We start from the raw sequence: 12,232 nt of genomic DNA, 5'->3' as shown, positions 1-12,232 counted from the left end.
TGACAACATATAATGGTTATATATGGTTCCAAACGTCATTATATGACCCTAAGATGTATTTGCTAGGGTCTCAAAAATTTTCGCGACCGGGTTTCGGAACCTTAAAAATTTCTCAAAAAGCGTGGATAATAGCCTACAATTTTGGAATTTTTTGACTTTTTTTCGCCCGGAAATTAAAATTTCCGAGATGTTTACCATGGTCCCAAATACCCTCCGGTAGTCCAATTGGCTGGGTGGAACCGTCCAATATGCCTTAAAACGATTAATTTACCCGTTCCAAACTTGCACAAATTTCGTGAACTCAAGCCTAACACGCACATTTATGACAACTTATAATTATCATACATGGTTCCAAACGTCATTATATTACCCTAAGATGCATCCCCTAAGGTCTCAATAATTTTCGACACGTGCCCCGTAACCTTAAAAATTTCTCAAAAAGCGTAGATAATAGCCTTCAATTTTGGAATTTTTTGACTTTTTTTCACCCGAAAATTAAAATTGCCGAGATGTTTACCATGGTCCCTAATATCCTCCGGGAGTCCAATTGGGTGGTTGAAACCATCCAATATGCATTAAAAAGGTGAATTTACCGGTTCCAAACTTGCACCGATTTCGTGAACTCATGCCTATCACGTACATTTATGACAAAATATAATGGTCATATATGGTTCCAAACTTCATTATATGACCCTAAGATATATCCCCTAGGGTCTCAAGGATTTTCTTCACCGGGCCTCGTAAACTCAAAAATTCCTCAAAAGCGTGGATAATAGCCTTTAATTTTGGATTTTTTTAACTTTTTTTCGCCAGGAAATAAAAATTTCCGAGATGTTTACCATGGTTCCAAATATCCTCCGGGAGTCCAATTGGGTGGGTGGAACCATCCAATTTGCCTTGAACAGTCAATTTACCTGTTTCAAACTTGCACCGATTTCGTGAACTTAAGCCTACCACGAACATTTATGACAACATATAATGGTCATATATGGTTCCAAACGGCATTATATGACCCTAAGATGTATCCCCTAGGGTCTTATGACTTTTCGTCACCAGGTCCCTTAACATCAAATATTCCTCAAAAAGCATGGATAATAGCCTTCAATTTTGGAATTTTTTTGACTTTTATCTCCCGAAAATAAAAATCGCCGAGATGTTTACCATGGTCCCAAATACCCTCTGGGAGTCTAGTTGGGTGAGTGGAACCATCTAATATGCCTTAAAACCGTCAATTTACCCGTTCCAAACTTGCATCGATTTCGTGAACTTAAGCCTACCACGGACATTTATGACAACATATAATGGTCATATATGGTTCTAATGTCATTATATGACCCTAAGATGTATCCCCTAGGGTCTCAAGAATTTTCTCCACCGGGCCCCGTAACCTCAAAAAATCCTCAAAAAGCGTGGATAATAGCCTTCAATTTTTGAATTTTTTGACTTTTTTTCGCGCGAAAATAAAAATTGTCAAGATGTTTTTTATGGTCCCAAATATTTTTTGGGAGTCCAATTGGGTGGATGAAACCATCCAATAATATGTCTTAAAACGGTCAATTTACCCTTTCCAAAATTGCACCGATTTCGTGAACTCAACCCTACCACGGACATTTATGACAATATATATTGGTCATATATGGTTCCAAACGTCGTTATATGACCCTTAGATGTATCCCCTAGGGTCTCAAGAATTTCCTCCACCGGGCCCCGTAACCTCAAAAGTTCCTCAAAAAACGTTGATAAATAACCTTCAATTTTGGAATTTTTTGACTTTATTTCGCCCTAAAATAAAAATTACCGAGATTTTTACCATGGTCCCTAATATCCTCCGGGAGTCCAATTGGGTGGATGGAACTGAAGGAGTTATGTCTTCGATAAGTGCAATTACTAGATATATCATAGGATCACAGTTATGGAGATAATAAGTTCATACTATAAGGTTGCCAATGTCTGTTGCTAGATTTGACATTTGGACTTTGGGCTTGTCAAATGGTCCAAAGCCTTATAGGATGGATCCTACAAGGTCACACACTAGAGTATTGGGTTAAACAAGTTGAAGGCCCATTATTGGGCCTCATGAGTATATGACACATCTTATGTTTGGGCTTGGAATGTAAGTAGAGTTCAATTAGGATTTGGACATGGTTTTATTTCTAGATATGATCTATAAATATAAACCATACCTAGGGTTGCATGATATAACAATTTGACACACTGTGAAATTGTCAGACAAGCAACCAAGAGATCCCAAACCCTAATTCTCTCTCTCACTTTCGGCCCTCCCCTTCTCCTCCCTAGATCCGTGCGTCTCCCCTCCATTGGTGGTGCGTGTGGTGGTGCGTGGGTGGTGTTGCGGTGTGCTCGTGACTCTAATCTCCGTTGAAGATTGATTGAAGCGTTCGGTCACAACTAACTAGCATTAGTGGAGGTTTAATCCGTGCTCGTGGACTAAGTAGAGGAATCACACGTGGGGTTCTTTATCTCCCTATTGTTCTTGCTCGATCATCGTGGAATCACGCTTCAAAGGTATAATTCTTACTTCTTTATGTGTTATGCATGAGATCCTTGGTTTGGTGCTATATGAATATGATTCATGTTAATTCCGCATTTAGTACCTATAATCTCCTACAGTGGTATCAGTTAGCCTCTTGCATCTACATATATTGAGTAATAATTCTTTGATAATCCACAATTTTAATTCAATTAGGAGGGAGAATAATTTAATTATGAGTCAATTGTTATTTTAAATATGATTTAACAATATAGAATCACTAAAGGTGTTTAATTTGCTCCATATTAGCCATTAATTGATCCGAATTTTGCCTCAAAGTATTCGAAAAATTCGAACCCCTAAACCCTAATTTTCGAAAATTTCGAATTTTAACCCTAATTTGTGAAATTTTGTGTTTAAATTTTGATTTATTTCGATGGTAATATGTTTAAGGAATTTAATCTATTTGATTACATGTTAAAATTATGAATTTTTCATGATCAAATTATTTAATTTAAATGTTAAATTAAATTGGGGATTAATTTCATTAAGAACCCTAATTTCAAAATTGAATATGATTTAATTTTGGGATTAATAGGACCACATAAAGTTTAATTGATTTTTACAAAATATGTTTTGTTTTAATTAATTAAAATCAAAATAAAAAAAAAAAGGGGAAAGAACAGCAGCAGCACCGCGGCTGGGTGGCGCTGCCACGGTGGTGCCGCTGCTGGTGGTCCAGGAGGGAGGGGGCGGGGCTGGGTCAGGCAGCAAGGAGCAGCGCAGCAGTGCCGCAGCCTTGCGTGTGCTGCTGCTGCTGCTGTTCCTGCGTTACTGCAGGGGCAGCAGCCACCGTGGCCGGCTCCGGCTGGCCACACCACGGTGGCTGACGTGGTTTTTCATAAAAAAAAAAAAAAAAAAAAATTGTTTTTTATTTTAGATAAAATCAGATTTCAAAAATTTTAAAAGATAAGTTTAAATTTTGAAAAGATAATTAACAAAATTAAAGTTGTTATTTTTGTTAAGTTTGGATAATTATGGAGCAAAAGATTCTATAAGGATAATAATTGATTAAATAATGTGATTATCTCATAATTATTTATGGATAACAATTGATTTAAAATATGTGATTGGCAAGTAATTAGGATAGAATTCCTAAATTAGTTAGGATAATCATGGAAAATAAATATGATTTACATTCCATAATTTCAAATAAGATTTGATTCTATCTCATACCTAAATTAAAATATATGATATTTTATAATTGGTTATGATTAATATATAATATTATCTAATTACAGTAATTAATTAAAATATAAGATATTTATAGCCATGTTTCCTTTATTATAGACATTCGATGTTGTAGTTTAGGAAAGCATGATGAGTGATTTAATATATGGCACTTTATAATATATGATATTGTTTATTGCTATATATAGACTAGTATGGCCCATAGATTCTAAAATACGATCTGCGCATCGTGAAGTATTTTTGTAATCTAAATACGGTCTGCGTACCGTTGAGTATTTTTTGTAATTTATTTTATTTTATTTAAGTAGTAGATAGAATAGAATAAATTTACAGGTTGCAGTTGATCCAAAAGCCAATGAAGTGAAGGCCCAATGGAGCAAGATGGATGAGATCCATGAAGATCCGAGTGGGAGCATTTTTACTTTATTAGTTTTCTTAGGATTAAGGGGCCATACTATGTCATGTTTTATTGCATTAGTAGATTATGCATGTTTAGGTTTATTTATGTTGCTTGATGATGCGCTAGAGTTCACTATATAATCACAACATAATAAATCTAGATCCCAGTAATATTGAGGCAGCTTTTCCAATTAAAAACCCGACGAAAACCTTTGACATTTATGATGGGTCATGCCAAAGCTGGGCATCATATTTTTCATTGGGGAAGTGGGGGTAGGACAAATTCTACACTTTTAATTGGTTATACTCAACAGGGTTACCTAAAGACAAAGTTTAGAACCTTGAAGCTAAGGGTAATAATTAAACATGTGATGATTAATTATTCAACCAAGAATTACAAGAGTTGTAATCAGTAAAGAGTTTACTCACCTTGAAAATGTAATAGTTGATGGCAGGGCCAAAGTCCGGTTAATTATTGCACAAATAAAGGATCTTGGAATCATTTTATTCAATAGGGATCATTTAAATATTGAATGAATGCTTTAAAGTTACCAATAAAATTCTAAATTACTCATGGTACTTTAAATTTATTAAACATAATTATTGAATTTTGCCTCGTTTTGTTTTTGTTTGTAGATGAATAACTTATATGACAACACAGATTTACCAATGAAACTCAATTTAAGGCTTAATCTCAGAAACTACAGGCAATGGGAGGGCGAATTGAGAAATGTTCTCACAAGCTTCAAGCTTGATGCTCGCCTATATGTACCCGTTGAGAACAAGTGTGCTCCTGGTCAGGACCCGGAAATGCATGCAAAATTAGTTTTGGATGCAATAAAGGTCAAGAACCTAATACTGGAATCTATTCCAAACTGTTGGTATAATAGGTTCAGACGGTATGAGGTGACCAACTTATATCAATGTCTTCGTGCTATCTGTAGGGGTGGCATGGGGGCATTGGGTAGCGGAGGTGTCAATGATCCAAATGTAAGAGAGATCGTTAACTCGATCCCTCAGATTTACTATTCCTGGGCTGACAGTTTAAGGTATGAGACTTACCGGATTCATGGTAAGATAACGGCAAAGAAACTCTTGCCTGGTCAGTCTGTGAGGAACCATGTTAATGAATTGGTTGATATGATCAACCAAATGGATGTCCTCGGGAAACCGATCGATGATGATTCTGCACGTGACATTATTTTGTTCTCGCTCCATGCTGGTTTTGACATTGTGAGACTTTCTCATAATGATGAGGGATCATCAGCGAATTTGATCAACATCTTACTTAACCATGCTGAGGAGTACCTGATAAGGAGAGATTGCCAGTGCTTCTATTGTGGTGGATGGCAAGTCCATACACCAGGGTGTCCCCATTATGCACCAGTGAAAACAGAAGGTAAGGTGTTACTTGATGTTTTTGTTGTAGAAATTAATCTTACTTCATCTTCCACTTGGGTATTCGATACCGGTTGTGGTGCTCATATCGTCAATGACGTGCAGGGCTTGAAAGGAAGTAGGAAGCTAGATCCAGGAGAAGTAACACTTCGAGTAGAAAATGGAGCAAAAGTTGTTGCACTTGCTATTGGGAGTTATCATTTGAGACTACCTTCTGGATTAATTTTAGTACTTAATAACTGTTATTTCGTTCCCAGCATTACTAAAAACATTATTTCAGTTCCAGTTTTAGATACTGAAGGTTTTTCATTTGAAATAAGAGACAAACGTTGTTTTATTTCGAAAGAAAACATGTTATATGCTAATGCTAAGTTAATTAATGGTTTGTATGTTTTAGAATATACAACTCATGTCTACAACATAGATCATAAAAAGCAGAAAACAGATGGTTCAAACCCAACTTACCTATGGCATTGTAGGCTTGGACATATTAACCAAAAGCGCATCCAGAAATTACATAAGGATGGACTCCTTTCTTCTTTTGATTATGAATCATTTGAAAACTGTGAGTCATGCTTGCTTGGGAAAATGACTAAGTCACCCTTTACGGGTATAGGTGAAAGAGCTAGTGACCTTTTGGGGCTCATACATACAGATGTGTGTGGACCAATGAGTTCAAAAGCTAGGGGTGGATTTAGCTACTTCATTACTTTTACTGATGATTTAAGTAGATATGGTTACATTTACTTAATGAAGCACAAGTCGGAAGCCTTTGAAAAGTTCAAAGAATTCCAGAATGAAGTACAAAACCAACTTGGGAAGACAATTAAGGCACTACGATCTGATCGTGGTGGCGAATACTTAACCCAAGAATTTGATGAACATCTGATTAATTGTGGAATACTTTCACAATTAACCCCTCCAGGGACACCTCAATTAAATGGAGTGTCAGAAAGGAGAAATAGGACTCTACTTGATATGGTCAGGTCCATGATGGGCTTTACTGATCTTCACATATCATTCTGGGGATATGCATTAGGAGCAGCTGCAAATATACTAAACAGAAGCCCGTCCAAAGCAGTTGAGAAGACACCATATGAATTATGGACTGGAAGAGTTCCAAAATTGTCTTATCTCAAGATTTGGGGATGTGAAGCCTATGTAAAACGTTTACAAGGCGATAAACTACACCCTAAATCAGACAAGTGTTTCTTTGTGGGCTACCCCAAAGAAACAAAAGGGTATTACTTCTACAATCGCGAAGATGACAAAGTGTTTGTTGCTCGCGATGGTGTCTTTCTAGAAAAGGAATTTCTATCTAGAAAGCCAAGTGGGAGTAAAGTGGTTCTCGAAGAAATTCGAGACGAGCAACAAATGGATGTGGATAACACCACATCAGAGGCGAGGGCGCATGAAACGATTAATCATGCGTCGGAGCAAGCTAATTCCACCAGCGAGACTCCTATCGCCCCACTTGAATCTAATTCATGCGAAAATCTTCAAGGAGTTGGAGAGAAAATTTCTACTGTTGCTCCTACCCCACGTAGGTCTGCCAGAATCAGAAACAAACAGTTTGTCGAGGTTCTGTTAACTGAGGATTCTGAAATCTTCTTATTGGAGAATGAGGAACCCACAACCTACAAGCAAGCTTTGATGAGCCCCAACTCAGATAAATGGCTTGAAGCCATGAAATCCGAAATGGAATCAATGTCTGAAAATAAAGTGTGGACCCTAGTTGACTTGCCTAATGGGGTAAAACCCATTGGTTGCAAATGGGTCTACAAGATTAAAACAGACAAGGATGGAAATGCCTACATCCATAAAGCAAGACTAGTTGCAAAAGGGTTCAGACAGATTCATGGCATTGACTATGATGAAACTTTTTCCCCAGTAGCGATGCTTAAGTCCATTCGGATTCTTCTAGCGATTGCCGCATTTTTCGATTACGAAATATGGCAGATGGATGTCAAAACCGCATTCTTGAATGGGTTCTTGAAGGAGGAAGTGTATATGACACAACCTGAGGGTTTTGAAGATCCAGAAAATCCTAGTATGGTATGCAAGCTTGAGAAATCTATTTATGGATTAAAGCAGGCATCCAGGAGTTGGAATCTTCGTTTTGATGAAGCGATCAAAAGGTTTGATTTTGTCAAAAGTGAAGAGGAACCTTGTGTATACAAGAAGTTTAGTGGGAGCAGCATAGTTTTCTTAGTCTTGTATGTGGATGACATACTTCTCATGGGAAATGACATACCAATGCTTGAGTCAGTCAAGGAATGGTTGAAGAGTTGTTTTTCCATGAAAGACTTAGGAGAAGCCGAATACATATTGGGGATCAAAATCCCTCGAGACAGGTCTCGAAGGATGATTGGATTAAGTCAAGAGACTTATATTGATAAGGTTCTTGATAGATTTTCCATGAAAGACTCTAAGAGAGGTTTTCTCCCCATGTCTCATGGCATCACTCTCAGTAAATCTCAGTGCCCTAAAACGGCGGAGGAGATGAGACGAGTAAGTGATAAACCTTATGCTTCGGCAATAGGATCAATCATGTATGCCATGATTTGTACAAGGCCGGATGTTGCATATGCTCTAAGCATGTGTAGCAGGTTTCAGGCAAATCCAGGAGAAGCACACTGGACAGCTGCCAAGAACATCCTTAAGTACTTGAGAAGGACTAAAGAGATGTTTCTAGTGTATGGTGGCGAAAAGGAATTGGTTGTCACAGGTTATACGGATGCGAGTTTCCAAACAGACAGAGATGACTTTAGATCTCAATCTGGATACATTTTCTGTCTGAATGGAGGAGCAGTGAGCTGGAAGAGTTCGAAGCAAAGCACTGTCGCAGACTCTACGACAGAATCAGAGTATTTGGCTGCTGTTGAAGCAGCTAAAGAAGCAGTTTGGATAAAGAAGTTCCTGATTGAGCTGGACATTGTACCAAGTGCTCAAAAGGGAATCGAGTTGTTTTGTGACAATAATGGTGCTATTGCTCAGTCGAAAGAAGCTAGGTCACATTTCAAATCCAAGCATGTAGAGAGGAAGTATTACCTCATTCGAGAGATCGTTGACAGAGGAGATGTCAAGATGTGCAAAATTCACACGGATGAGAATATCGCTGATCCACTTACTAAACCCCTTCCAACTCCAAAGCATGAAAAACATGCTAATGAAGCTGGATTGAGGCGAATGATGTAATTAAAAGTTGTATTTTGTTTTGAGAAAATAAATTACATATGTAATACATTCATTTGCAGAATTATGTTTAATCAGAAATTCTATTATTTCTCTTATTTAATTATGGTTTTAATATTAAATAAAATGTCCAAAATAATTATGGATTGATGGGCTCATCAGGTTATCTATCAGATAGAGACCTGGTGTATGAAACCCCACAGGTGAACAAAATCCACATATTATTTGAGTTCCTAGTTCGAAATCATTAAAGTGGACATAAATGATTTCAATGAATGGACTAGCATGTAAGATTGATTGGATAGCTCGGTTTCATGGGCTATGGGAGCATAGTGATTAGGCTCGGTCAATCACATGGATATGCATGAATGATGCAGGATCGAACTATAGACCTACTTTGAAGTTCAAGTATAGAACTTCCGGATATATTAGTGGATTCCTTTGACATGAGTGGAACACTGATTCTATTCAATGATTGTTTTGACTGTGGTACATTCAAACGTCTTACCTTAACCGGAGATTATAAAGGATGTTTCCCGGTCACTTCATGAATTGAGTGGGAGCTTTTGTTGCCACAAGATTGGATTGAGTCTACCTATTTAATTGGGAATGTGTCTTGGCCCCTTGAAGAGGGAGAATTCAGAAAATGCATGGCCGTGCTCAAATGGATTACATTGTAACCATTTGTTTTGTAATTCTAACTCAGTTTTCAAGAAAGTTTTGTAGACTAATATGATCATGACATGAGATGCAATCATATTATCAAATCGACACACATTGACTTAAGGAATTTGAATATTGTGCACTTGTCTCAGACAAGTGGGAGATTGAAGGAGTTATGTCTTCGATAAGTGCAATTACTAGATATATCATAGGATCACAGTTATGGAGATAATAAGTTCATACTATAAGGTTGCCAATGTCTGTTGCTAGATTTGACATTTGGACTTTGGGCTTGTCAAATGGTCCAAAGCCTTATAGGATGGATCCTACAAGGTCACACACTAGAGTATTGGGTTAAACAAGTTGAAGGCCCATTATTGGGCCTCATGAGTATATGACACATCTTATGTTTGGGCTTGGAATGTAAGTAGAGTTCAATTAGGATTTGGACATGGTTTTATTTCTAGATATGATCTATAAATATAAACCATACCTAGGGTTGCATGATATAACAATTTGACACACTGTGAAATTGTCAGACAAGCAACCAAGAGATCCCAAACCCTAATTCTCTCTCTCACTTTCGGCCCTCCCCTTCTCCTCCCTAGATCCGTGCGTCTCCCCTCCATTGGTGGTGCGTGTGGTGGTGCGTGGGTGGTGTTGCGGTGTGCTCGTGACTCTAATCTCCGTTGAAGGTTGATTGAAGCGTTCGGTCACAACTAACTAGCATTAGTGGAGGTTTAATCCGTGCTCGTGGACTAAGTAGAGGAATCACACGTGGGGTTCTTTATCTCCCTATTGTTCTTGCTCGATCATCGTGGAATCACGCTTCAAAGGTATAATTATTACTTCTTTATGTGTTATGCATGAGATCCTTGGTTTGGTGCTATATGAATATGATTCATGTTAATTCCGCATTTAGTACCTATAATCTCCTACAGGAACTACCCAATATGCCTTAGAACGGTCATTTTATCCGTTTCAAACTTGCACCGATTTCGTGAACTCAAGCCTACCACGGATATTTATGACAATACATGATGGTCATATATGGTTCCAAACATCATTATATGACCCTAAGATGTATCTTCTAGGGTCTCAAAAATTTTCGCGATCGGGTTTCGTTACCTCAAAAATTTCTCAAAAAGCGTGGATAATAGCCTTCAATTTTGGAATTTTTTGACTTTTTCCGCCTGAAAATTAAAATTGCCGAGATGTTTGCCATGGTCCCAAATACCCTCCGAGAGTCCAATTGGGTGGGTGGAACCATCCAATATGCCTTAAAACGGTCAATTTACTCGTTTTCTTACATGCCTCTTGTATTGGCTATAAGCTTTCACGTGGCTTGTACGTAGCCGGATAATTGTCATGGGTCGAAATAATATTATCAGACCCCTGGATGCATCCCGTAATGTTCCGTGAAATTCCGACACCGGGTCCCGACACCTCCTAAATCGCTCCAATTTCGTGTATTATAGCCTTCATATTTTCCATCCGTATATCATTTTTTCACCTGGCGAGATTATGCATCGAAGTACTTCCAATGGTTCCCAAAGGGCTTTGGGATTCATAAAAACGGAGGTAGTATAATTTATCCTTAATAATTATCATGTCTTAAGGGCCTTGGGAGTCGTAAATAGTGCATGGAATCCGGTATGCATTGTCCTTGGGTGCACATGTCTTGTGCACATGCCACACGGCGCCAACACTTATGCTTTGTGACTTGTCTTAATCCCGTAAATATAGGTGTTTTCCAAAATATAGGTGTTTTTAGGGAATAGGGTGGGGGGAGGGACGAATTGAAGCGACATAGGATTGAATCTCAGTGGATCGTGGCAGCAAGGTCACTCTATTTACATATTTAGATAAACGAAGACCTGATTTTTCAAGTGTGGAAGTTAAGTTTTGTAGGTGAATTCACTAATTATATACGAAGTATAAGGTTCCTACAAACGAACCTTATATATTGATATATACGACCTCCTAGGGTCTGGTGGGATCCATGGAAAGCAACTCATCCTCTTTCTTCTTTGGTCTTGAAAAGTCAAAATTTCTCTAAGATTGAAAGTCCTATGACACGAAATTGGATTTTTATTAGAGATTTTGAGACCTACGGTTTGAAAATAAAGTGATTGTGAGTGATGTATGTATTCCGATATCATACAAATAAAAGGTTGTTTGGAACCATTAGTTGCTTGTAATGGCCTTGAGTCAATGATGAGATTGCGGTTTATAACCGAATTAATTGATAGTAAAAATGCAAATTAGAGCGGATGGTACATCTTTCTTGGTGTTATGATTCTTGTCTTACGGTATCTTATGGGGAGACATGAGGCATTATACTCGATTATATCCTTCTATATACTAATTAATAGCAAGTAATTTAATTGTCAAGTTTTAAAAAGTAAAAATATTAATATAAATCTTTTATTAATCAAATTTAGTTTTAGCAAGGATGATGAAGGGATGTTTCAAAAAAAAAAAAAAGGATGATGAAGGGAATGGGTCTTGTGATTATGTTAAAAAGAACATGCTATTTAAAAAAATAAACAAAAGAGTTGAGAGATCAAGGCACAAGAATACATAGTTTGTTCCTAATTTCCTATGGTTGATGACAAGGTATTTTCAAAATAAAAAAGAAAAATAATACTCAGTTTTTTTAAAAAAAATAAATTAAAGTGCAAAATTGAATAAAAAAAATTAGATTGTTTGAATTAACAACGTAGAAATCTAATTTCAGATTCTTTTCTTAATAAAAGATCTTAGCTGCTGTTTTACGTAAGTTTGTGACTGATTGGTATATATAAATATTGTAAGACAAATTATCAAACTTGA

This window comes from Chenopodium album, chromosome 21 (assembly GCF_948465745.1).
Source record: "Chenopodium album chromosome 21, dcCheAlbu1.1, whole genome shotgun sequence".
In the NCBI taxonomy this organism is placed as follows: domain Eukaryota; kingdom Viridiplantae; phylum Streptophyta; class Magnoliopsida; order Caryophyllales; family Amaranthaceae; genus Chenopodium; species Chenopodium album.
The sequence above is the reverse complement of the archived record's forward strand: the minus strand, read 5'-3'. Positions refer to the sequence as shown.